This window comes from Bos indicus x Bos taurus, chromosome 2 (genome assembly GCF_003369695.1).
Source record: "Bos indicus x Bos taurus breed Angus x Brahman F1 hybrid chromosome 2, Bos_hybrid_MaternalHap_v2.0, whole genome shotgun sequence".
NCBI classification, from domain to species: domain Eukaryota; kingdom Metazoa; phylum Chordata; class Mammalia; order Artiodactyla; family Bovidae; genus Bos; species Bos indicus x Bos taurus.
In genome coordinates this window covers 124,914,933-124,942,161 of record NC_040077.1, presented here as the reverse complement: position 1 = coordinate 124,942,161, position 27,229 = coordinate 124,914,933, and the positions used below count along the sequence as shown (strand labels likewise).

The 27,229-nt window shown below is 40.6% G+C and overlaps 1 protein-coding gene across 3 annotated transcripts in view; it reads right to left on the bottom strand.

Moving 5' to 3' along the window:
• The window catches only part of EYA3 (EYA transcriptional coactivator and phosphatase 3), a 95,343-nt gene extending 86,137 nt beyond the window's left edge, over positions 1–9,206 (bottom strand). The window contains exons 1-2 of one of the 3 annotated variants that reach the window (XM_027518953.1): positions 9,025–9,150; positions 8,519–8,639 (exon numbers count right to left, since the gene is read on the bottom strand). The gene's annotated coding sequence lies outside the window, so the exon portion shown is untranslated. Of the gene's footprint in view, positions 1–8,518; positions 8,640–9,024 lie in introns of all 3 variants that reach the window. The other 2 variants (XM_027518948.1, XM_027518961.1) reach the window with 2 other exon arrangements.
• Between the last annotated feature and the right edge of the window lie 18,023 nt (positions 9,207–27,229).

Below are 27,229 nucleotides of genomic sequence, written 5' to 3'. Positions count from 1 at the left end.
ATCCTCTTGAAAAGTCTCTAAGATATGCACTATTTATTATTATTACCATTTAATAGATGAGAAAACTGCAGCACAGACAGTAACTCATCAACCTGGAATTCAAGCCCAGGCAGCCTAGCTTCAAAGCCTGAGGTTTTAAACCACAGCTATGTGCCTCAGTTTAGAACACCACAGACAGGACTAATGATTTTAAAAAGCTGATCAAGCTAAAAATGTATGCTATGCTGTGCTATAGTCATAAACAGCCAGAATTCACAAGTTAGATAACGAGAAGATACTAAGAAGGCCAGTTTTCTTCTTTATCATTTCTCATTCTTGTTCTTCCCCAAGGCCTCCTAAGTAAATATGAGTTAATACAAGTGAAGTGCTTTAAATAGTGCCTGGCACATAGTAAGTGCTCATTATGAGCTAAGAGGCGATAATGGTAAAAATAGTAGAGTCTGCCTGCTGACCCTGCCTCATTCTAATAGCTGTGATATGCTAGGAACTGTTGCTATCTCTACTGTATTTCCCCTTTATGATTACAGGAAATGAACAGGGATAATAAATAAATCCACTATAACAAACCCTGAAGACTTTCCAGTCGTGTTGCTTTCACATGACTACATACACAGGAGCAAACTGCTTCGCTCCTCTGTTCTCTGTTTTGGTTTCCAAAGACTGGATGGGAGCCAGAAAAAGGCAGAAGAAAGCACCTTTGTAACCTTCTGACCAGTTTCCAAGAGCACAAGTAAAGTTTGTAAAAGCAATTTAATCAAACTAAACTTTGACTGTTAGATGGAAACTAAAAAAGGATTCTAATGATAGAAGCTCTACATACTACCAAAGCAGTGTCAACCTCATGAATCTATATTACTGCAGTTTTTAAAAATGATGTGCCTAAGACAGAGGTGACGGAAACAGTAAACAAGGCCTCCTTCAATCAACTGCTCTGCACAATTATTTAAGTTAAAAGCTTAAGAGAATCAAAATACATTTTGGTGAAAAAACCAATAAATCCAAGCATCTTCAATTCCAAAAAAATTTTATACTGGTAAAAAAATCTAGTAGTCACTAGAATTTTTCAAACTGTAGGTTCAATTCATTATTAGATTATCATATCCATTTAGTGGCTATTAATAGCTTGTTTTGAGTGAAATGCAACTGGTGGTGGTTTTAGTTCTGTCTGACTCTTGCGACCCCATGGACGGTAACCTGACAGATTCCTCTGTCCTTGGGATTCTCCAGGCAAGAATACTGGAGTGGGTTGCCATTTCCTTCTCCAGAGGATCTTCCCGACCCAGGAATTGAACCTGTGTCTCCTGTGACTCTTGCACTGCAGGCAAATTCTTTACCACTGAGCCACTAGGGAAGCCCAATGCAATCAACCAAAACTAAAACAAAATTAAATTAAACATTATAATGCATTACCAACATTAAAGATAAGTATTGTTTCACGAAACTTCTTTCAATTTTAAATATTAATATGTACATATATGTGTATAAGTACTGGATAACAATGAAAAATGCATCTTATGGTGGGTTGTGATCAAAAAAGTTTGCCGTTTTACCCAAAGATTAAGGGAAAAAAAAACTAGTCAAAAAGGAGAAAAATATCCACTTCAAGCTACGCATGATAAAACATTCAAAATTTTAATGATTCTCTAAATTAGTTTTTTTTTTTTTTAAGGCAAGCCTCTGAAAATGAACAAAAAGGGGAAAATAAACCATCTGGGTAATAATCAATAGTTTATCATAATTATTCCAAATAAACAACAATTTCACAGCATGAGAGGTACCAACACTGAATAAATATATAACAGGAGATACACAGAAATGAGCTAAATATATACTAACAGGAGATACACAGAAATGAGATAGTTTCAGTTCGTCTAGCTATTAAATACCACACCAATACGACAGATAAGCAAAAGCTATAGAACTCACTCTCAAGAACATTTATTTTTCAGTGTTATCTAATCACTCCTTCCTAAGGGGACAACAGAGGATGAGATGGTTGGATGGCATCACTGAATCAATGGACATCAGTCTGAGTAAACTCCGGGAGGTGTGGATGGTCAGGGAGGCCTGGCGTGCTGCAGTCCGTGGGCTTGCAAAGAGTCGGACAAGACTGAGCGACTGAACTGAACTGAACCTATAGCAAAGTTAAGAACTGGTGAAAAGGAAAAACAGATTCGAAAAATTCAGTGAATACGTTAATTACAAGGGTATGTTTTTTAATAAGATATACGTGTGCTATTTTGTATCCTAAGTTGTTGTCCAGTCTCTAAGTCGTGTCTGACTCTTGCAACCCCATGGACTGCAGCATGCCAGGCTCCCCTTTCCTTCACCACCTCCTTGGAGTTTGCTCAAATTCAAGTCCATTGAGTGGGTGATACTATCTAACCATCTAATCCTCTGCTGCCCACTTCTCCTTTTGCCTTTTGTTCTCTAAATTCTGAAATATTTCAAGAAAAAAGAAAATCACACACACATTTTGGATTATGCTGTCAGTAAAGAGAGTGCGATTATCATAAATATCATCAATCTAGTAGGAAAAAATTAACATCATTGTGTTAAATTAAAATGCCCTCTTATTTTCAAAAAAAGGAACAGGTGAATCTGACCTAAATCTTCTTCAACTACTATGGAAACTAAAGAATAAGTTCAATTTCACCTAAGAGTTAATCATTCTAATTTATTCCCATAGTAACAGTACTGACAGCAACAAACTGCCAATTTTCCTAAATTCAGTAATTGCTACATTATTAAATTTCAGGTGAAAGAAAATTATTGAAATTTTAGAAACTAAACTGATTATCAAACCCACATATAAAAGAAAGCCCCTTTTGAAATAAAAATCAAACGTTTAAATCAAAGAACATTCTAAATACCAGTAAGTCAGTCACCATAGCAATGCTTATACTTTTCACTTAATAATACTTTTCTGACAAAGAGGGAAAAAAAATCAAGACAAAAGCCACCATTGAAAAATAGTATACTTAATTAACATGTCTGAATTAATAAGGGGGATTAATACATAAGAATTAAAATAAGCAGTATCTGTAACCAAGCATCACTTCTGACCAGAAACAATGTAGTTTTTTGTTAACCAGATCCCATGATTCTCAGTTATATTTGAAATACTCAGAAAAATAACTTCTCATCACATATAAGTTTCAGGCTCTGGCATTCAGATGCACCTCAACTAATATTAAATCATCTCCTTCCCTTAGAGAGGCAACAAAATTTTTAAATTTGGAAATAATAAAAGCACACAAAAAAGTTGTAGTAATATGATTAACAATATTCTAAATAACTATTTGCATTTTCAATTAAAAAAGGAACTGTTTTATGAAACAGTTTTCTAAAGTAAAAATAAAAACACTAATTTAAATGTATTACTCTAAATATTGTAGTCCTGAACAGATGGGTGCACTTAATTTTGCACAAATTTCCAAATCTGGAAATGAGACTAGAGGTAAGTCAGAAATTTCAGTTTTAGTTTTCTGTTTTATATTTCAAAGTTGTTAAGTTCATACTGTGGTCAGTAAGATTTCAAAGTTCAAGACTATTACATGAATTTATTTAATATTCTGCAAATCAGAGAAAGTGAAAAATTAATGTCAAGAGGTAAACATTTTAGTAACAGAAAATACATTTTGTTAAACTCCCTTTTCTGCAAACACCTCACAAGTAATGAACTTCCATATAGTACTTTTTTAAGAGGGAAGGATACGGATAATGATTTGCTTCAATTTGTGGTTTTTGTCATCTAAAAAACCTAGGTAGTAAATGGTTTGCAATTTACCTTAAGCCAGCATTTATAAAACGACCAGGTAAAGTTTCCAACCAAAAGCAGTATTCTTCTGTGTTTCAGAAAAATTGGATTTTTTAACTGTTATGAAGGAAGAACTCATTAAACCAGTGGAACTTTGTACAAAAAGGTCATGAACTCTGGAGCTACAAAAACTAAATTCAAATCCAGCTCTCCTGCCAACTAGCTGTGTTACTTTGGGTGAATTATGTAACTTCTGTGTCTTGGTTTTCTCATTTGTAAGTGGAGATAAATATAGTACTTACTTCACAGTGTTGTAAGGATAAAAGAGTTAATACTATAAGTAAACCGTTTGGTAATTTCTGGCACAGAGTAAGTACTACATAAAATGTGCTTAAAAAAAAAAATTACTGTTTTAATACAGATTTTCACAGTTCAGTTGTGAAAAAGTTTCCAAAATGAAAATTACTTAATTATATGTATAAAGAAAAAACATGACTTTATATTAAGCTGTAATAAAGATTAATACAAGAACCTTAAATAGTGAAATCACTGAGTATTTTGAAAATTAAAAATCATAAAACCTAGTTTAAAAAATCCGGGGCTTCCCTGGTGGCTCAGTGGTAAAGAATCTGCCCGCCAATGCTGGAGACGGGATGGATCCCTGGTCCTGGAAGATAACATGTGCCGTAGAGCAACTAAGCCCATGCACCACAACCACTGAGCCTGTGCTTTAGAGCCTGGGAGCCCCAAATACTACAGCTTGCCTGCCCTTGAGCCAGTGCTCCTCAACAAGGACAGCCACTGTGATAAGAAGCTTAGGCACTCCAACTGGACAGTAGCCCCCGCTCACCATAACTGAAGAAAAGTCCGGGGTACTCTTTCTGCCCCCTTCTGATGCCTATGTCAGAAGCTTTCTCTATCTCCTTTATACTTTAATAAAACTTTATAAAAAAAAAAAAAAAAAAAAGAAAAGTCCTCACGGCAACGAAGACCCAGCACAGCCAATAAATCAATAAAAATACTTAAAAAAAAATCGTATGCCATTGCACTAATAAGTGCAATAATAATTGCACTTTCCTAAGATGGATTAAAGCTTATTTTGATTCTAATTTTTTTTCCCCTCTACACCATAAGTTATGTTTACTCTTATATTTTAATTCAGATATATACAAATAAAGGCACATTCAGAATCTAAGTGTAAATGTCAGCCTTGTATAATGTCACCTACTTCAGATGAACTGCCTATATATGTAATATAACTGTACTATACAGCAGGTATCAAACATTTTTGCTGAATGTCTTACAAAGATTGTTACTATTTTCCAGGGTGAACAAAAACCTATCTACCTAGTACAAATATTAACCAAGCTAATAAGTTAAAGTGCATCCAACACAATCTGCAACAAGATCTTTAAGATATTAAGCACGGACTGCCTTGGGCCGATCTGTTAACTTACAATAGGTCAGCACGAACTACTATTCCTCTTCTGAGTTAAAACACTACCACATATTTAAAAGGGGTATCTTTGATGCAAAGATAAATTTGATGAAGCCCATATTTCAAATATCTTTTTTAATATATTACAAATAATAGAGAAAATATCCTTATTATTTCTACATTTAATAATTAGTTGCTCTAGAACTTGGGCTAATGTGATCAAGTAAAAATATCAAGATGATGATGTTGCTGCTGTTCCATTGTTTGCTATGTTCTCTGCAAATAAAACATATCAATAAGACAATTTATAGCTTAAGCCATATATTCTGTGGAAGAACATAAACCTGTATTAAGTTAATCAGCAGACAGAAAGTCCACCTATTTTTTCCCTTTACTATAAATAGAACAATTTGGTCCCTTGGTATAAACCAATTAAATGAATGTGGGGGGGGAACTATTTCTAATAACCTTAAATACATTTTGAACTATTTTTATGTTGAACTATTTTTGTTCTTCCTCCATTTAAATCACACATAAGTTAAAATATCTTGCTATTATATGCAGAACACAAAAATCTTTTAAACAACTACCAAAAAAGATGATCTATGAGCCTTTTGTCTGTAAGCAAAACAAAAAGAATGAAGTCATGGGGTGGCTTATGCAGATCACAGGAACCATCACACTGCAAGGTACAAATCACCAGGACATTGTAAAAATTAAAATTTTTTAAAACTGTATTTTCCTTAAAACATATCCTAGGATTCAAGGATAAAAATGAAAGTATGTAAAACAAAGTGCAGTAACCGGTAAAATGACAAAATATCAAAATCAAAAAAGAGTCAAACAAAATCCAAACAGAAAAACCCTGCAGGCAAAAAACTAATATGCAGAAATGTTATCTTAAATTAAGCGAACAGGCTTACAAACTAGGACTTTGCCAAACTAAAGCAGAAAGTTTTATGGAAAACCAACAGTGATTCCGCTCCTCAACTTTAAAAACACACACAGTCAGTCGTCTCCAGTGGTATTTTTTTCCTTTGGCAGGTAAGAGGGGCAGGCTTTTCAGTAAATGGAAAGTCTATCACTATTCTGTGCAAAGAACAAGACCGTGAACACAACTGCTCCAATGAGACCACAGGATGTTCGTTTCATGTAAGGGCTTTCATGCAGAATTTCTATCATAATAAGCCAAAGTGATTTTAGAGAAAAGAGAGAAAGAGACTCCCTAAGACTTTTCAACCTCTACTTCCATACAACACAGTTTCTTTCTGAAGTCTCTCTTTGAAGGCAAAAATGACTTAAGTCTTCAATTTTGTGGCTCAGCTGGTAAAGAATCCACCTGCGATGTGGGAGACCTGGTTCAATCCCTGCGCTGGGAAGATCTCCTGGAGAAGTGAAAGGCTACCTACTCCAGTATTCTGGCCTGGAGAATTCCATGGACTCTATAGACCATGGGGTCGCAAAAAGTCGGAGACAACTGAGCAACTTTCACTTTGAATTTTAAATTCCACATCGTAGATTTCTTATCCCAAAACTTTTATTCCTAAGACATAAATTTACTGACATTAATCACTAACTACAATATTGTGCTCTCCAGCTTACAGCTTTGATAGAACTAAAACCCATTTCTCTAGCTGCTTGAAGAGGACTTCTTTTGCAAAAAATGACCTTGGAAAAAACATCACCAATAAACCCTAATTTCCTTATTTTGTAAAATGAAGGGTAAGTTTGAACTCTATGGTCCCCTCCAGCTGTAAACTACAGTACCCAATCAAGGTTTTAAACTCAAGACATGCTGAAGATGTAAAAAGTTCAGAAATGAAAAAGGTTGAAAGACAGCCTTGCATCAATCCAAATATGGGTATATGTGTGTACAAAAGAAAAAAGAGCCCACCATCCTGGAGATAAGGAAACACAGAAATGTCAGACCAGACTCATTGGGGTTAGATTTTAAGGACTGGGAAATGATGAGGTCAGGTTGAACAGAAGCTAGAGTTTTCCAGTGTTAGGTGCTGCGGAGGAGGTAGCAGTAAGGAGCTTTCAAAAGAGCTTTCCTCAGTATTTAAAAAAGTCCTGCAAGCCAACCACAAGGGTCCTTCTCTGTGGCTTCTAGCACTAATATGGCCAAGCTCCAAAGTCTTTTGCTAAAAATAGCTTAAGGGATCAGCCCAATTTTGGAATAAGCCAAGGCCTATGCTATGCTTGCATATGTCTCATATAATGAGGGACACTTTTCTACAACTTATTAGTCAAAAGAAAAGCAGGTGCTAAATGCTGTATTTATTCTGCTTGCTGAAGTACTAAATTTGAGAGCACAATTTACATGAGTACAGAAACTGATCACACCAAAACATTTACAATCAAGTGTGAGACATACACCATAAACACTGGAAAGACAAAAATAAAAATTATCCAACTCTGTCTCAAAACATACCTCAGATAACAATTTTTGGAAAACACCACACAATTATTATTAAAACCAACCCTTCAATTCAGAGATGACTAAGAGCCTACAGAGTCATTTAAGAAATTTACAAGAAACTTTAGCCTCAAAAATGAGAAAAAGATGGTTCTAAGGCTGAAACAGTTTAGCAAATTAGATGGTTTATGGTGAAAACAGTAAAGAAAAAATAGAACAGGCTAAGTAATCAAATACTGTAATGTCTGGTTTATTAAGAAACAAGAAGAAAAACAGAAAACTTGTCAATATGGTAAAATGAAGAGACAATATACAACAGACAAAGATATATGCACGCTAAGTTCAACAAAAGAAAAGGTACTTTGAAATTACTATAATGAATTCTTTAAGCATAAAATTTTTCAGTAAGAGCACACTAAAATTTTTGGCAATAAACTTATAAATCGGGCTAATAATCTCCCAAGAAACTCTGTCTTCCATCACAGCAACTGTTCTATAAGTAAAGTTCGTACAGAAAACAGAGCCGATCGTCTCAAAACATCCGCATTTTTGCCTCGGCTGTACATATCCATTCTCATGGGATAGAGAACACAAAAATGACAGGACGTCCTGATGACCTGTCGATTAACAAGATTACACAGGCCCCACTGCCAGCAGTTCCGCGTGCTTGCCACCTGTTAGCCTGCTTTAGCGAAGCCCCCTAAACTGTGCTCCAGCGAAGAACCGGGAACGCCTTTGTTGTTTCCTAACTACGGAAGCTACCAGAGTTCAATCCAACCTAGCGCCTTAAGGAAAACTTGCCCCAGGCCGGGTAAATCTGCCCAGATGCTGACTTGGGCAAAGACCTTCTCTAGCTAAGAAAAGGCGGGAGAACCCCAAGCGAAACACAAATGTCACCTACTCGTCCCGGGAGGAGCTAGGCGTCAAGGGTGAAGAAAGTTGGGGAACCAGACCCAGGAACCTTGAGAGAGGCTCAGTTTCGTAGTTGGAGCAGGGTGAGCACAACGAGGAGGTGGGCCGCCCTGATGGGTGAAAACATAGGAAGATCCTGAGACCACAGGTCGGGGAGGAGAGGTGCGAAAGTGAATATGGGCAAAACCGATAGGCAGTGGCTTAGGGAAGGGCTGAAGCAAAAGGCAAGAAAACCAAGGCTTTTAAAAGGCAGATGAGGCAGAGGGAAAAAAGCAAGGCGAGAAGTGAGCAGCGACGACACAGGCTGAAACTGAGGTGAAAGAGGCGAGGCCGGCGTGGGAGAAAGGAACCAAGTGAGCTCAGGAGGCTCTGCAGGGACAAGGGACAAGCAAAGAGAAACCCCACCCACAGGGACCGGGACACAAGTCTTGACCGTCCCTCTACAGGCATTACCCGACCGGCTGCACTCAGACCCTGTCCGCAGCGGAGACTCACCCAAAGGCTGCAGAGGCCCCACAGTAGGACATGGGGACTGGTCCAAACACACAGGAATACCAAGCGGCTGGAGGAAACGGCGGCGTTAGTGTGACCCGGATGCGCATCCCTAGGAACCGGAAGTTGGCGGTCAGGGTCATCACACAATCCACACCTCGTTCCACCAGAAGCTTTCGGGCGCATGTGTCAGGCCTCAGGGGGCGGGGCGGGGAAAACGCCTAGATTCCGCCCACCTGGCCGTCCTGGGAACCCCGCCCCTGGTTACGCCCCGCCCGGCGTCTGGGTGGCGCTTGGTGTGTGGATAGGCTGGTTGGTTCACGCAGCTCCCAGACCAAGGTACCACCGAGGCACAAACTGCCCGCTTAAAAAAAAACAGCGCTCAGGTTTCAAGAAGATCTTTTAAAATGCGTGCAATCCCTCTCTCTCTAAAACGAACGTGAAATATTGGATGTATTTAGTAGATTTAGAAAAATTGTGGGAGGAGGAATGGCTGGGAAGTGCTGGAAGACACTTTTGAGGCTAGACCAAGGGGATGGTTTTATTCCCAGTATCAGTTTATTCATAATATTGTATTGAGGTTACAATTCATTTCTATTTTGTGCGCAATATTTTATGTAATAATTTTATCAGAAACAATTTTTACATGTTTCGTTAACTTTAAATTACTAACCCATCATGGGCAAGGAGCATGGTTGATTTCAGGTTTTGTTGGGGCCTGAAGTTTATTCAATTGGAGGACTCTCTTTAGAGAACACAATTTCCCTCTTTAGGGAAATCCACAATTACAAATAACAATGTTAGGTATAAAAAATGAATGTTTAATGTGAGAAAAGAAATCGCAAATTACAAAGTTTTTAAAATTCCATAAATAACACAAAGTCCGGAAGAATTAAGCACTACAAGTACTATTACGTGCATGTTTGAACTACTTTTTTCCTACGTTTTTTGGCTGTATCTTCTTTGATCTCCTTTTCCTATGGCAATTTACTAAGGAATGTATTTACCGAGATCCTTGACTCCTGTCTCTCACACTGCACACCTAATTCATCTGTAAATTCTACACAATTTGTCTTAAAAATCTGTCCAGATTCAGACTATTTCCTGCCTCTGTTGGTACGAGCTACAGTCAATGTGTGACCATTTGCTGTTTTTATACCCTTGCCCTTCCAGGATCTATTAACACAGCAGCAGTTGGCTTCTGTTAAAGCCTTAATCATACCAGGTCCCTCCTCCAGTGGATCCCTATTTTAAAATGAAAACCAAAATCCTTATATAAGCTGAGAGGACCCTCAAGATTTGACACTGCCCAGTACAAGTAACCTTATCTCTGACTTTCTCCATTATCCCTCCTCTCAAGACACACTGGTCTCTTTGCTATTTCTCTAATCTGCACATACACTCTGGGTCTTTGTGCTTGCTGATCCCTCTGTCTAGAATGCTCTTCCTCCAGATAACAGCATCATTCACACTTTCACTACCTTTACATCTTTGTTCAGATGTCACCCTCTAAATGAAAACTTTCCCAGACACTGTATTTAAAATTGAAACATTACCATCCTTCCTGAATTTCTTAGCCCAGTTCCCTCACTTAATTATTCTATAATAACAGTTATTCTAACAATTTGCTAGTGAATTTAGTTTAACATCTCTACTCCCACCCCTCAGTCTTCCTCTCCCCATTCTCCTCTCACCAGAATGTGAGCTCCTGTTTTGTTCACAGATGTATTTCAGAAGAAATGCCAGCACCAGAAGAGAATTTGGCATGTTGAGGGCACCCAATAAATGTTTGTTGGCTTAAAGGATAGATTGCTCATTTACTTTGCTTTTGCTCATCCAAAACCATACAAGCTGAGCCACCAACTCCACCAGGAGGGAGCCCATGAGTAACCAGTGTGGTACTCCCAGAGAAGTTCTTCCTAAAGCATATATTTACACATAACTCCAAAATGTGGGGCTTCCCAGGTGGCTCAGTAGTAAAGAATCCACCTGCCAGTGCAAGGAGACGCAGGAGATTCAGGTTCGATCCCTGGGTTGGGAGGATCCCCTGGAGGAGGAAATGGCAACCACTCCAGTATCCTTGCCTGGAGAATGCCATGGACAGAGGAACCTGGGGAGCTATGGCCCATCGGGTTGTGAAGAGTCAGACATGATTGAACATACATGCACCACGCAACTCTATAACACAGCTATCAGAAAGCACACCAACTCCTCCCCAGAGCAAAGAGTGCTGGCCGCTGCTGCTGCTAAGTTGCTTCAGTCGTGTCCGACTCTGTGAGACCCCATGGACTGCAGCCTACCAGGCTCCTCTGTCCATGGGATTTTCCAGGCAAGAGTACTGGAGTGCTGGACCTACTATTAATAAAAACCCTCCAATGTCTTCATAGTCCCCTAGGAATAAGGTCCAAGCTCTTTGCTATGGTCTACAAGGCCCTGTTGGCCTTCCCTTCCTAACTCTCAGATGTAACTCCCTTACTCTCGAATTTCCACTTCCGAACTCTGGGAGATAGTGGAGGACAGAGGAGTGTGCATCCATGGGGTTTGTAGAGTCGGACACGACTTAGCAACAGAGCAACAGCAACAACCCTCACGAACAGCCATCCTTCTCTTCTTTCTGCTTCTTGTACAAAACTAGCCTTCTTGCCTCAGGGTCTAAACAAATACTATTCCTGCTCTCTCCAACTCTCTTCTCCGAACCTCCCAAGAATGGTTTCTTCTGTTTCTCTCGGTGAAATAACACCTCTGAAAGATTCATACAGCCCCTTCCCCCACCCGCACCCATGACCCCTTCTTCCTGTCTGAAGCAGCTCCTGCATTTCCTTCCCCTACCTTATCTTTCCTCCAGGGTCACTATCGCAGTCTGAAATGACCTTGTTTATTTATTGTCTGTCACTGAAAAGTAAGCTCCTCAGGGGTCTTTTTTCACTCTTATTCATTGCTGAAGTCTCAGCACAGCACTAGAAGTGTGACTTGTTGTTCAGTCACTAAGTTGTGTCCAACTCTTTTCAGCCTCATAGACTGCAGCATGCCAGGTTCCTCTGTCCTCCACTATCTCCCAGAATTTGCTCAAATTCATGTCCATTGAGTCGGTAATGCTATCTGACCATCTCATCCTCTACCGCCCCCTTCTTTTGCCAAGAACTGACTCATTGGAAAAGACCCTGATGCTGGGAAAGATTCATGGCATATAGTAGGTACTCAATAAACAAAACAAATATTTACTAATAGTTATTGAAGCTTTACTATGTGTTACTTACCATACACAGTAAATATAAATACTCCTGTTTCTCTTTTAAATCCTGCCGGCGATCTTGTGAAATACTATGATTATCTCTATTTTATAGATGAGGAAACTGAGGCAGGGGTAGGTTAAACAACTTGCTCAAGACCACCCAACTGGCAAGAAGTAAACCCAGGAGTTTAGTCCAGGTTTGCAGGACTTCAGAGTCCAGGATGCCTCTCAAATAACAGGCAGAGCGAGTATGGATTCATTTGCTTACAAGTTTCTTTTCTCTGACTTCAGACAATTTTGCTTGCTGTGATGGTCAGCAAGACTGGAAAAGTTTGTTGAGTTGTATTCCCTGCCCTACTGCACTATTCCTGGGGACAGATCTCAAGAAATAGATCAAAAATATGGTTTTGTTCAAGCCTAGTTATAACTATTTAGATATTTGTGATACTCTTTCTGTAGATTTGGAAATATTTCATTCAAATTTTAACACAAAAGAAAGCTATTAAAATAGTCCAAAAGTATTATAGCTGTGTCTTTCTAAACAAAAGCCAATTGTAAATCAAAACACAAACCTAATTACACTACAACTATCTAAAAATAAGGTCTGTAAATTATATATTTCCACTAAAAAAGACATAATGAATCAGTGTTTTGAATAGGTATCAACTTAAACCCTCCTGGTTGATCTTAGAGGATAATAGTCTAGGTTTTGTTTCTGTTTATTTCTCTTAAGGTACTTAAGGCAATACCTTATTGTGTGCATGATAGTTGAGCCTCTAAAAGCAATCTACAGTTGATGAGATTGTAAAATGGTGCAACTGCTTATAAAAACAGTATAGCCATTCCTCAAAAAATTAAACATCAAACTACTATATGATCCAGCAATCTTACGTCTGAGTGTATAGCCAAAATAACTGAAAGCACGGTCTCAAAGTGATATTGGCACACTCGTGTTTATAGCAACACTATTCACAATAGCCAAGAGGTGGAAGCAACCCAGATATCCATTGACAGATGAATGGATAAGCAAAATATGGTATGTGGATACTTTAGAATACTCTGCAACCTTAAAAAGGAAGGAAATTCTGTCACATGCTATATAATATGACTGAATTTTGAGGCCATTATGCTAAGTGAAATGTTAGTCAAATTGTTCTTCAAAAAGAACAAATACTGTGATTCCACTTATCTAAGCTATCTAAAGTAGTCAAATTCCTAAATATACCAGTGGCTGGAGGGAGGGAACAAAGGGGAATTATTTAATGGGTATAGAGTTTCAAATCTGTGAGATAAAAAGATTTAGGAGTCCTGTTTCACAAAAACATCAATATACTTAAACCAACTGTTTAAATGCACACTGAACAGCACACTTAAAATGGTTTTGTGAGTGTGTGCTTCAGTTGTGTCCAACTCTTTGTGACCCCATGGTCTGTAGCCCACCAGGCTCCTCTGTCCATGGAATTTTCCAGGTAAGAATATTGGAGTGGGTTGCCTCTTCCTTCTCCAGGAAATCTTCCCATCCCAGGGACTGAATCCACATCTCTTTGGCCTCCTGCATGGGCAGGTGGATTCTTTACCACTGAGCCACTGGCGAAGCCCTTAAAATGTCTTAGATGGTAAATTTTATATGTTTTTACCACAACAATTAATTTTTAAAAAGAAATCTACAGTAATCTAGTCATTACTGTAATAATGATGTGGGTCATTTTATGCCTACTTGGCCCTGAGTGGACATTATTAGAGTCGTTTTCACAGTTTTGTCCAAATTTACACAGGTAACAAGCCTTTGGAGTGGGATAAATTCACATTTCCAAGATATGCAGTAACCTTTGCTATCTTTAGAGCAAAGCATTTCCAGCCTCCTGCACATATTATCTTCGGTTTAACCACAGACATCTTTTCCACATGGTTATTATTATTGTTCATATTTCTCCCCAATAAATCATTATCATTTGGAAACACTCGAGATCTGTTGCACTATAGAGAATGAGTTTTGAACAAAACTCAGGTGTTTTAGGACACCTCACCAGGCAGAATTTAAACTACAGCCCTGGAAATCTACATGAGAATTTGAAGTAGGAGATAGATATGCCCCGGGCCAAACAACTGGTGTTTGTCAAATGGAATAAAACTGAAGCTTTGTCCTCAGCCAGATGAGAACAATACTTGATTCCCTTTCTCCATTGAAATGAAGGGAGTGAACTAGCAGTGGGTAATGTGCTGCAGCAAAAATGGAAATGAGACTTTTCTAATAAACAAAGAAAATAAGGAAACAATAAACAGGCTAGGGAAACAGCATAAACAAGCCTGAAAGAGTTAAGCAAATCTTGGTTATTCTTCAGCTGTTACCATTAAAATCCACTTGTAGCTAGACTTGTCCTTCATAAAACTAATTAACTCTCTCACTCCTTATGAATTATACTCTGCACCCGGCATTCTCCTTCCCCTACTCTCCTTTGTGGGAAATCCCTGGTGTCTCAGTGGTAAAGAATCCAACTGCCAATGCAGGAGACACAGATTTGATCCCTGGGTTGAGAAGACTCCCTGCAGAAGGAAATGGCAACCCACCCCAGTCTTCTTGCCTGAAAAATCCCATGGACAGAGGAGCCTGACAGGCTACAGTCCATGGGGTCACAAAGAGCCAGGCACAAATTAGCAACTAAACCACCACCACCACCACCACTCTCCCTTGCAGCATTCTTCATTTCAGAAAGAAGGTCATAGGCTGAGAACCTCAGGGACACAAGAGCAGGTTGCTGAGCCACTTGATGCCAGCTTTGATGCCAGCTTTGCCTGTAAATTTGCAGGATGAAAGAAATGCAAGACCTTCATTACTTTGAGACTTATCACCTACTTTTGAGACTATCTTCCTATTCTCCAGGGAAGAGGGTAGGGCACAGTTCTTGAGGTGCTAGCTTGCTGTATTCCCTCTTTGCCTGGCAAAGAAATATAGCTACTCTTTCTCTCGCCTCTAGATCTCTGTCTCCGTATTTCTATTTGTCCTTAGTGTACAGGGAGCCAAGATTTTGGCAGTGAAGTAAATGGAGCATTTTCTTCATCCTTACTGCAGGCAGCTATGTATTCATTAAGATCACACTTGAAGTGTATTCTGGTTTTCTATTTCTATGTAACAAGCTATCCCCAAACTCGGTGGTTTAAAGCAACCACTGTATCATATCTCACAAGTTTTGAGTCAGGAATTTGGGCAGGCCTGAGTTGGATGATTCCTTTCTTCTATATGGCATCAGTCAGAGTTAGTTGATGACATTGTAACTGGCAGGTTGGTCTAGAGGGTCCAACACAGCCTTACTCATATGCCTGGCACTTGGTGGGAATGCCTGGGTATAGCTGCCCTCCATGTAGTGTCAGAGCCTCTCCACGTGGTCTCTCCATCAGGGTAGTTGAACTTTTTACATGGCAGAGACAGGTCTTGAAAGCTGCTAGTCCCCTAAGAACAGCCTGGTAACTGACACAGCATCACTTGTACCCATTGATCAAAGCAATCATAAAGCTCATCTAGATTCAAGGAATGCAACTGAGCCCCTAGACACTGGCACAGTAACTTGGACCTCTTGCTACTATGGTTAGCTTTCTGATGGTCACTCAAAGAGCTCCTGAGGAAACATTCATTTTGATGTGTATCTACCTGTTTAGTTAGTAACTACTCTGTAAATTCTAGACTCTGAGGACACAGCAGAAAAAAATTGAGAGAAAAACCTTTACTTTCACGGAGCTCACATTCCAAGCAAGACATAGTCAGAAAATTTTGTGTTTGTAGAGTATGTTCACTTGGGGTTCAACATCCATTCCCACTTTCTCCTAGTGAGACTTCCCATATTGCAGAAGTGGGAATGTTAAGATGGCATTTCTCAGGCTCCCTTACAACTCAGATTTTGGATGAAATTTAGGTATTCCCAATTAGATGCACTTGAGTAAGATTTATAAGATGGAAATGAGGAAGAGACCATTTTCCTGAGCTTTGACCATGTCTACTGGCCAGTAGGGTCATCACTGGAGACCTGGACTTCTCCTCCAGCAATCTTTTGCTTCCGTCTCCAGCTCCATGAATTGGAAAGGCAATGGCTGCCACAGTGGCCACTAAGGCAGAGTTACTCAGCTCTAGCTTTCTGACCCCCTGACCCCTGAGTCTTAGTTGTAGAGATATGTTCTTAAAATTAGTCATTCCTGAGTTGACCTCTGATTCTCTTTTCTCCAGATTTTCAATGATTTACAATGATTTTGTAAGCATTCAATTTCCTGAAACTAATTGGCGCTAGTGGTAAAGAATCTGCCTGCAGTGCAGGAGACCTAGGTTCTGTCCCTGGGTTGGGAAGATCCCCTGGAGAAGGGAATGGCTATTCACTCCAGGATTCCTGCCTACAGAATCCCATGGACAGAGGAGCCTAGTGGGCTACACTCCATGGGGTCGAAGAGTCAGACACAACTCACCAGTAAATACTTTCACTTTCACTGTCCTAAACACCTAGAAAGATTTCTGTTGCCTATGCTAAAAACTGACTGAGAAGGTATGATATTAAAATTGAAATACTCAGTACCCACTATCTCTGCCTTCTAGGTAGACCCCCCCATATTTATCTGATTGTTACGTTAGTATCCCCCAAGTGGAAATCTGAGCATCTGATGTTCTTGCCTTTGACTCCTCCCAGAAAGCTCTACAGCTTCCTAGGCACAGGGTGAACCTGATCTGGCACCTGGCAGAGAGAAAGCCAAAAGCAGAATGCCAAGTGTTAGAGCAGAGAGCAAGTCCCAGGAATCACTTGAAGCTTGGGGAATGCAATCACGGAAGCGAAGGATCTCAGGGTACCACCTCAGCATTTCATCTTGAGAGACAGACCAGCCTAGTCCCTTCCCTGCTCCACAGGAATGTGCTTTTCTTTGCTTTTTTGTTGCTTGTGGGATCTTAGTTCCCCTACCAGCGATCGAACCCACACCCTTAGCAGTAAAAGTGCAGAGTCCTAACCACTGGACCATAAGGAATTCCCAGCAGTGTGCTTTAAAGCTATAAAATGAGAATGAAAATACTTTTCCTGATTCAAGGCACTTCATAAACTATACAGTACTACACAAATATAAGATGCTATCTAGTATCTAGACTAGCTGTTCTTAAAGTGTGGAGCTTTCTGAGACTCTGTCAAGGAGGAGGAGGAGGAGTAGTGTTAGTCATTCAATCATGGCCAACTCTTTGTGACCCCGTGGACTGTAGCCCACCAGGCTCCTTTGTCCATGAGATACCTCCAGGCAAGAATACTGGAGTGGGTTGCCATTCCCTTCTCCAGGGGATCTTCCTGACCCAGGAATCAAATCCAGGTCTCCTGCACTGCAGGCAGATTCTTTACCATCTGAGCTATATGGAAGCCCCTATCAAGGAGTAAGTGAAATCAAACTACTGTTTGAGGGCAGAACAGTGACGCAAATGTGCGGACACAGGATTGAGGGGAAGGGGAGGGCAAGATGAATTGGGAGATCAAGTTTGACATAAAAACTCTAATATAGATACGTAATATAAATAGCTAGAGGGAACCTGCAGTATAGCACAAGGAGCTCAGCTCCGGGCTCTGTGATGACCTAGTTGGGCAGGATGGGAGGGACATGGGAGGGAGGTCCAAAAAGGAGGGGATATATGCATAGATATAGCTGATTCATGTCCTTGTAAGCAGAAACTAACACCTCATTGTAAAGTAATTAAAATCCATTTAAACAATAATGATGATAATATTAATGCAGCATTTTACTTTTTTACCCTTATTCTCTCAAAAACATGTTTTCCAGAGACTCTGTGATGCCATCATTGCCCTGATGGCTAATGGAATATGTGCTGGTATATTCTTCATTTTTAAAATTATAGCATTTTAAAATCCTGTTTTAATCTCTACAAAAGAAGATATTAATAGCTATAACCCAAATAGACAAAAGCTCTTTGGGGTCCTCAATGATTTTTAGTAGTGCTAAGTACTGAAGCAAAAACATTTGAGAACTGTTGTGTACACCCATTCTGGTGCTATCTATAATGGCTCCCACTCTAACAATTTCCAGATGCCTGATTCCCACTCATGGTCATACCCCTGCCGTGTCCAACACTCGTCTATGAGGATGCCTTTCTATTTTGACTAACATGCTTGAGACAGTATCTTCTGGAACAGATGTCCAGTAGCAGCTGTCTTGGCACAGCCTTGGGACTCCACATAACTATGAACTGTCTTCATGGGCAACACTAGACCCATCCAGTCCCTTGTTTTATTGCTGCTGGGTCATTCTTTCTGGCTGGACTTGCCTGGGATACCTGGTTTCGGCCCCTGCTTTCACCCTGTTTAACATTAATCTCACCCACTTGTGGTCCCCCTCCTGTTCAGGTGGCCACCTGCTGTGAGGGTCATTTTCAGCTGCCCACAACCAAGCTGAGTCATCCCCACCCCTTAGCCCTGTCCAGTTGGAGAGCTGGACCCGGGTCAAACTGAAGCCTCTTGGAAGCTTCCTGCCAACCAGAAAATGGATTAATTTTTTGCTTTTAATTATGGTTATCCTTGTTAGTTATGTTACTTGTACTCTAGATTTGAAACTAAAACATAAACTGTTAGCAATGAATATTTCTTGTGAGTAGGATTAAAGAGACTATTCATTTCTATGTTATATGTATCTGTAAACTTTGCTTTTTGTTTTTAACTCGAGTGAGAATGTGTCTCCAGTACTCTTGCCTGGAAAATCCCATGGACAGAGGAGCCTGGAAGGCTGCAGTCCACGGGGTCGCTAAGAGTCAGACACAACTGAGGGACTTCACTTTCACTTTTCACTTTCATGCATTAGAGAAGGAAATGGCAACCCACTCCAGTGTTCTTGCCTGGAGAATCCCAGGGACAGGGGAGCCTGGTGGGCTGCCGTCTCTGGGGTTGCACAGAGTCGGACATGACTGAAGCGACTTAGCAGCAGCAGCAGTGAGAATGTGTAGAGGTTAAAAACAAAGGCTCTGGAAGGAGATTGTGTCCGCTCTCTCTGAACTCCCTGGCTCTCCCACTGTCGTGTGACTTTGGGCAGGTCAAGTATCAATACTTTTTCTCAGTGTCTTACTTTTCTCATCTGGTAAAATGGAAACTTGCAAGAATACTTATCGAAGAAGAAGGAGGACGAGGGGGAAACAGAGAGAGAAGAAAGCCCTTAGAGGGTTGTATGAGGATTAAATATATAAAATGGCTTAGAATTATTATAGATACATATCTATATAAGTGATTAAAAATCAGAATAGAATGAAGATATAGAAGGTACATTATGAAGCTTTCAGGAGTTTAGAGATACAGAAACAAAAATGATAATAAATCCTAAAGTCCTGATCTTTATCAGGAAACTTGAGAAGACGAGAAGCTATTAATCCAAGTGCATTAGAGGATGCCAAGCACTGGATTAGAAAGATAAGGAAGAAGGCTTATCTTCCTTTGTTTAGAAAGATAAGGAAGAAGGCTAATGAATTTTTACATACGTGTTACCATAAAATTTAACAGATCCATATGACTTCTGAATCATGTAATTATAAAAATAGACTGTCTACATCTTTTAATTAAAAAGACAAACAGCTTTTGTGTAATATTGGAATGTTTAGTTTAATAATTTCAGTAAGTGCTTATAGCCCTGAAGCTAATAAATCTTAATATAGAAAACTACGTTTTAAAAACTGTTTGTTGTAGAAAACAAGTGATTATTAATCTAAGCTGTAAATTATGTTTGTTATAGAAGGTTTAATTTTATTCCAGTTTGGTGATAAACTAACCACCTGACTATGACCCCACTAATCTAGATCTAAATTAACTTGACCAGTATAAATTTTAGCAGATTCTCTTAAATTTGATAATGCATCTAAAAATATTCCTTCATGTTAAAAAGTTATAAAAAGTTATCTTATAAAAAATTAAATATAAAGTTCTAACAGATTAAGTTTAAAAAGCAATACAAAGAATGAAATTCGGATACATGGAGGGACTTTGAAAGTATTATGCCAAGTAATAAGCCAAACACAAAAGGACAAATAATGTGTGATTCCACTTGGTGGGGCACCTAGAATAGGCAAATTCATAGAGTCAGAAAGTAGAATGGAGGTTACCAGGGTTACCAGGAGCTGGGGAAAAGGAGAGTGGAGAGTTCATTTATCGGTACAGAGTTTCTGTTTGGGATGATGAAAAAGTTCTGGAAATAGTTGTAATGGTGTACAACCTTGCCAATATAGTTAATGCCACTGAACTGTACACTGAAACACAGTTAAAATGACAACTTTTATGTTATGTATATTTTACCAAAATAAAAAAAATACTATACAAAAAAAAAAGCAATTCAGAGGAAACAATGTAAAATTTTCTGTAACACAACTAGCCTGGATTAAAATGTCAATGACATGAAAAAAAATCCAAAAATGTAGAGGAATTGCTCTAAATTAAAAGAGAATAAAGAGATCCTAAAACCAAGTGTAATGAGTGACATTTTATTCAATCCTAATCTGAAAAAAAAATCTATAAAATGTATTCTTGTATCAGCTGAGGGAATTTGAACATGAATTTGCAATGAGATGATGTTATGGAATATTTATTAACTTTCTTAGGTCTGATAATGAGACAGAGCAGGACCCTATGGTCTTTGCCCCTTATGTCCTCTGCCTGCCTTTTGTCGGTGGAAAAACTTTAGCCAAAGAATAAGTTTAATCATAAAAGTAAGGAATTGCAGAAACAAAGGAAAATAGTCAAAGGAGACCAAATAATATGAATAGTAATGTACTCGTTAGGCATAGTCAAGGACCTTTAGTTCCTTCTCAAGGGTTATGGATAATATTCTGAGCCATATCCAGTGAACTGTCTTATAGATAGAAACCTCCACCAGGTGGAAGAAGCTAACTACATGATGACCATACTGTAGTCATGATATAAGCTGCTACAATTCCAAGAATTGGCCTCAAGGAAATGAGAACAAACAATCATGGAGCTGAAGTTTAACTGTACTTAAGTGCAGTTAAACAATCAAGATGATGCTGGTCAGACCACCGATGACCAATTTCAAGATGACTGTCAGAGCTGACTGTACTGTTTCTACATGTAGACCCTCCCTCCATCTGTAAAAGCTCTTGCCCTCTGATTATGTGTGTGGTGGGGGGACCTGGCCTTTGGACAGGCATCCACCACCACCCCACCCCTCTCCCAGGGTTACCAGCATTCAAAATAAAGCAAACTTTCCTTTCCACCAACCTGCCCTCTATAGTGGCTATTTTGAGTGGCAATCAGCAGGATCCCACTTTTGGTTACAGTAATAGTATTGCATTTATGTACACCAGTGTTTCTATCTTCGGGAGATACAGGAAATATTTAAAGCCCAAAGGGCCATGATGTCTGAGGCTTTCAAATAGTTCACAAAATTTTAAAAATTCAGGGAGAAATGTAAGCAAATGTAGCAAAATGGAAGCAGGTGTTGAATTTAAAGTGTAGATAAGTGCTCGTTGTTTTATTCTTTCAACTATCCTGCCTATTTGAAAATATTTGAAAAATTCAGAATCTTGATATTTCATCACAGGGAGAATGCCCTTTTTAGGGAACACCTGCTGTTTGCACTCACCCAGCATCCAAACTCCTCTTCCTGTAATAGTACCTGCATTTGCTTTTGGGGTATTATCCTCCCCTGGTGTATACTTACTTATTCTAAATTTCAATCTGTTAATAAGGATCCTCTCCCTCCCAGAACAAGGGGGTAGGTGCACAAGCCAAGTCAATCAAATGCTCCCTTGTAAGAATTTCACCTTGGGTAGATTAACACAAGGCACATCTGATACCACCTGGAGGTACTGCTCATCACTTCCTACTTCCCAACTCCCTAGAGCTAGCCTGTGTGCTTTTTCTGAGGCTTAACATTTACTTTTGCCTCAGTGAGCTATTCCATTCTTTCAAATAAAATATTGTTGTTGTTATCATGAAAACCAAAATTGGTCACTGTTTTTGACCAGTGAATCATTTTAACACTGATCCAATGTTTTGTCTACAAAATAAGAAAGAAAAAAATCTCATAGAAAAAGCGCATAGAGAAAATTCCTAGCATGAAAAAGCTACTGCTTTTATATGATGGTTAGTATCTTCCAGGCCAGAGACAAGTTGCAATTATGAAATGAAATGAGCTGTGAATCATAAAGACAAGTTAAAAAATTCAGTAAGCAATAGGAGTGAAAGCAAGCTGAAAACAGAAAAATGATGATTCCATCAGCCAAGGATGGAATCTCAGGATAATATGGCTGCATTTACCAACCACCCACAGCCCCAGGCACTGTGTTAGGTTTTCGTATCCATCACCTCACTGGATTCTCCCAACGGCAAAATTATTATGTTATTTGACTATATATACTCTAATTATCCGCACTTTACAGAAACCTGGGGCTCAAGATTGTTAAATCTCTAAGTTGAAGACTCAGGAAGAGGAGCAGGATCCAAACTCAGACATGTGACTACAGCTCAGGGGCAGTAACACCAGGAGGGCAAGTGAGCTCCAGCTTCCGGTTCAGATCTGCATCCCACAGGCCTAAGCCCCTCCCCTTCAAGTTCCTGAGCCAATCCAGAGAGCAGTCAATGGATATTGAAAGACTGCACTCTTCTCTACCCACTCTGGACCAAGGAGCTTCCTCTGCGGACATCTTCCACAGCACTCAATTCCTGGCTCTTAAGGGTCTCCTGAGTCACCTCTGCTACCCACAAGAACTAGGTGCCACACCCTCCCAAGTTAACGCACTGGAAAAGGAGTACATCAAGGCTGCATATTGTCACCCTGCTTATTTAACTTATATGCAGAGTACATCATGAGAAACGCTGGACTGGAAGAAACACAAGCTGGAATCAAGATTGCCAGGAGAAATATCAATAACCTCAGATATGCAGATGACACCACCCTTATGGCAGAAAGTGAAGAGGAACTAAAAAGCCTCTTGATGAAGGTGAAAGTAGAGAGTGAAAAAGTTGGCTTAAAGCTCAACATTCAGAAAACGAAGATCATGGCATCCGGTCCCATCCCTTCATGGGAAATAGATGGGGAAACAGTGGAAACAGTGTCAGACTTTATTTTTCTGGGCTCCAAAATCACTACAGATGGTGACTGCAGCCATGAAATTAAAAGACGCTTACTCCTTGGAAGGAAAGTTATGACCAACCTAGATAGCATATTGAAAAGCAGAGACATTACTTTGCCAACAAAGGTCTGTCTAGTCAAAGCTATGGTTTTTCCAGTAGTCACGTATGGGTGTGAGAGTTGGACTGTGAAGAAGGCTGAGAACCGAAGAATTGATGCTTTTGAACTGTGGTGTTGGAGAAGACTCTTGAGAGTCCCTTGGACTGCAGGGAGATCCAACCAGTCCATTCTGAAGGAGATCAGCCCTGGGATTTCTTTGGAGGGAATGATGTTAAAGCTGAAACTCCAGTACTTTGGCCACCTCATGTGAAGAGTTGACTCATTGGAAAAGACTCTGATGCTGGGAGGGATTGGGGGCAGGAGGAGAAGGGGACGACAGAGGATGAGATGGCTGGATGGCATCACTGACTCAAGGGACATGAGTCTGAGTGAACTCCGGGAGTTGGTGATGGACAGGGAGGCCTGGCGTGCTGTGATTCATGGGGTCGCAAAGAGTCGGACACGACTGAGCGACTGATCTGATCTGATCTGAACCCTTGCTTCGGAGAATGCAATGGCACCCCACTCCAGTACTCTTGCCTGGAAAATCCCATGGACAGAGGAGCCTGGTAGGCTGCAGTCCATGGGGTCGCTAGGAGTCGGACACGACTGAGCGACTTCACTTTAGCTTTTCACTTTCATGCATTGGAGAAGGAAATGGCAACCCATTCCAGTGTTCTTGCCTGGAGAATCCCAGGGATGGGGGAGCTTGGTGGGCTGCCGTCTATGGGGTCGCGAAGAGTTGGACACGACTGACGTGACTTAGCAGCAACCCCTGCTTTAGGGTGTTAACTTCATCCACAGAAAATAGGTTCCTCCTGCTCCCATTTGCCTTTACCTTGTAAAGCTGAATGGATAAAAGCAATGGCTTTGGAGCCAGATATACCACCGTTCAAGTCCCTGCATCACAGCTGCCTGCTGCTGCTGCTAAGTCGCTTTAGTTCAGTTCAGTCACTCAGTCGTGTCCAACTCTTTGCGACCCCATGAATTGCAGCATGCCAGGCCTCCCTGTCCATCACCAACTCCCGGAGTTCACTCAAACTCATGTCCATAGAGTCGGTGATGCCATCCAGCCATCTCATCCTCTGTTGTCCCCTTCTCCTCCTGCCCCCAATCCCTCCCAGCATCAGAGTCTTTTCCAATGAGTCAACTCTTCGTATGAGGTAGCCAAAGTACTGGAGTTTCAGCTTTAGCATCACTCCTTCCAAAGAACACCCAGGACTGATTTCCTTTAGAATGGACTGGTTGGATCTGCTTGCAGTCCAAGGGACTCTCAAGAGTCTTCTCCAACACCACAGTTCAAAAGCATCAATTCTTCGGCGCTCAGCTTTCTTCAGTCATGTCCAACTCTTAGCGACCCCATGGACTACAGCCTACCAGGCTTCTCTGCCCATGGGATTTTCCAGGCAAGAGTACTGGAGTGGGTTGCCATTGCCTTCTCTGTCACAGCTGCCCACCCGTGTGTAAATTTCTTCATCTTCAGGCTTCTAACCTAAAGTTAGGAATGATAACCCTACATTTAAAGTAGAGCTGTTGTGAGGATAACATGCACTAGCCTATAAAAAGCATCTAGTACAGTGCAATGCACTTTGTAAGCACTTTATAAACAATAATTGTTATTTTTTTCTTACTTTCACTGTTATCCCCACATTGTAATCTGCCCAGCCCTTCAACCTTGATTTTTTGGGGCCTAAATCTCTTGCCTTCTCTTGTCAATTGTTTTCTTTTCTCTCTGGAATTGAATACAAACCCAGGTTTGTCCCAGTTCACTGGTGGGTGTTCTTCAGGAACAAGAATTTAGGCTGCCTGACATTTTTATTTATAAAATTTATTTCCAGGTAGAGTTTGTGCTTCCCTGGTGGCTCAGATGATAAAGAATCTGCTTGCAACACAGGAGACCCGCATTCAATCCCTGGGTGAGGAAGATCCCCTAGAGAAAAGAATGGATACCCACTCCAGTATGCTTGCCTGGAGAATTTCATGGACAGAGAAGCCTGATGGGCTACAGTCCATGGGGTCAGAAGGAGTCAGATACGACTGAGCAACTAACACACACAGAGTTTTGTTGCAATGTCCAGCAGTTTTTATCTAAAACTTGAATGTAGGTGATTAGGCCCCTTGAGGCCTAGGCCTCAAGTCAGCAGTGCCTGACCCTGCACTTGCTGGCCATGAGGTGTGCACACTACTTCTCATCTCTGAACCTCAATCTCCTCAGTTATAAAATGAAGAGTCTGGCTCTTAATCTGCAGGGATGTAATGAGGAATCCATAAGAGAGCAACGGTAACACCCATGTGCCTGGCATAGAGTAGGCAAGGATAAGGCTAGTTTCCTTTCCTCAAGCAGACCATCACTGTATTTTTAAATTTTAATTTAATTGGCTCTGCTGGGCTTCAGTAGTTGAGGCACACAGACTTAGTTGCCCCTGCAGTATATGGAATCTTCCTGGACCAGGGATCGAACTCGTGTCTCCATGGCAGGCAGATTCTCAGCCACTGGACCACAGGGATGTCCCCATCACCATCTTAAAATACTGCCATGAGGATCCTAACAGAGAGGTCCCACCTCTAAGAAAATAGCAAGGCTCCCCCTCTCCTCTTGCATCTTCTACCTCTTCCTTACACCTTTTGTTTCTCTGAAACTCAGTCATTCTGCAGTTGGGGGTGGGGCAACACAGGAAAGAGAGGTGGTCCTGGGACTCAGCCAGCCCCAAAGTGGCCCTGCTTAGATGCCATCTGGTCAGGAACTAGACTTGCTGCTTAGAAAAACACATCCGTTCTGGGCACCACTACCTAAGGGAAAACTCTGAGAGACTTAAAAAACAGCAGTAAAGATGATTAAAGAGTTAGAGCAAAGGGCCCGTGAGGAAAGACTACAGAACCTGGATTAAGGCAGGGTGCAGGAGGGGGAGGCAGGGCTGCTGAAAAACTGTTTCCAAAGAGATGAAGCCAAACAAACAAACAAAAAAACATATAGTAGAAGATTAATGGTATAGATTGGGAGGGATGAATCTGGGACAGGGCAATGGATGGGTCTTGGCAGGTCTAACTGAGGCAGTAACCTGAAGTTGGGGAATTTCTTTATGAAAAAGGATGCAAGGGACTTCCTTGGTTGTCCAAAAGTTAACACTGCCTTCCAATGCAGGGGGTGTGGTTTCAATCCCTGGTTAGGGTTAAGGTTAGGGTTAGGGGGAACTAAGATCCCACATCCCACAGCCAAAAAAATAAATAAATATAAAGTTAAATTTAAAAGAATGCTAAATTATTCCCACAAAACTAGTAGGGCCCTTTCTGGACTTCAGGTGAGGGACCCTGAAGCTCTATTGATTTCACCTCTATCAAGTAAATTTACCTCTAGTCGATGGTGTGACAGGTGAGCTGTTAACAGATTTGGGAAATGGTCCCAAAGCTTGATTGTTCTGCAAACTCTGCCTGGCAACGCCTTCTTCCCCTAACGAATGCCTTTTTAGCCTGCAAAACACAACAGCAGCGTGCTCTCTCCTCAGACATGTCACCAGATACAGCTTTCCCCTGCCGCAGTGGTTCCGGGCCTCACCTCACCTGTCACCTGTCACGCACGCACAGTGCTTATATGGACCACTCCACCTGTGCATTAGTTGTCTAATGCTGTATAATACATTTCTCCAAATATAGTGGCTTAAAACCATACTCATTATCTCACTGTAGATGAGGCATCCGGGCATGGTTTCATCTTGTCTCAGCTGTAAGAGATCAGCTTCCCAGCTCACACGATTGTTGGCAGGATTCGATTCCTCAGGCTGTTGGACT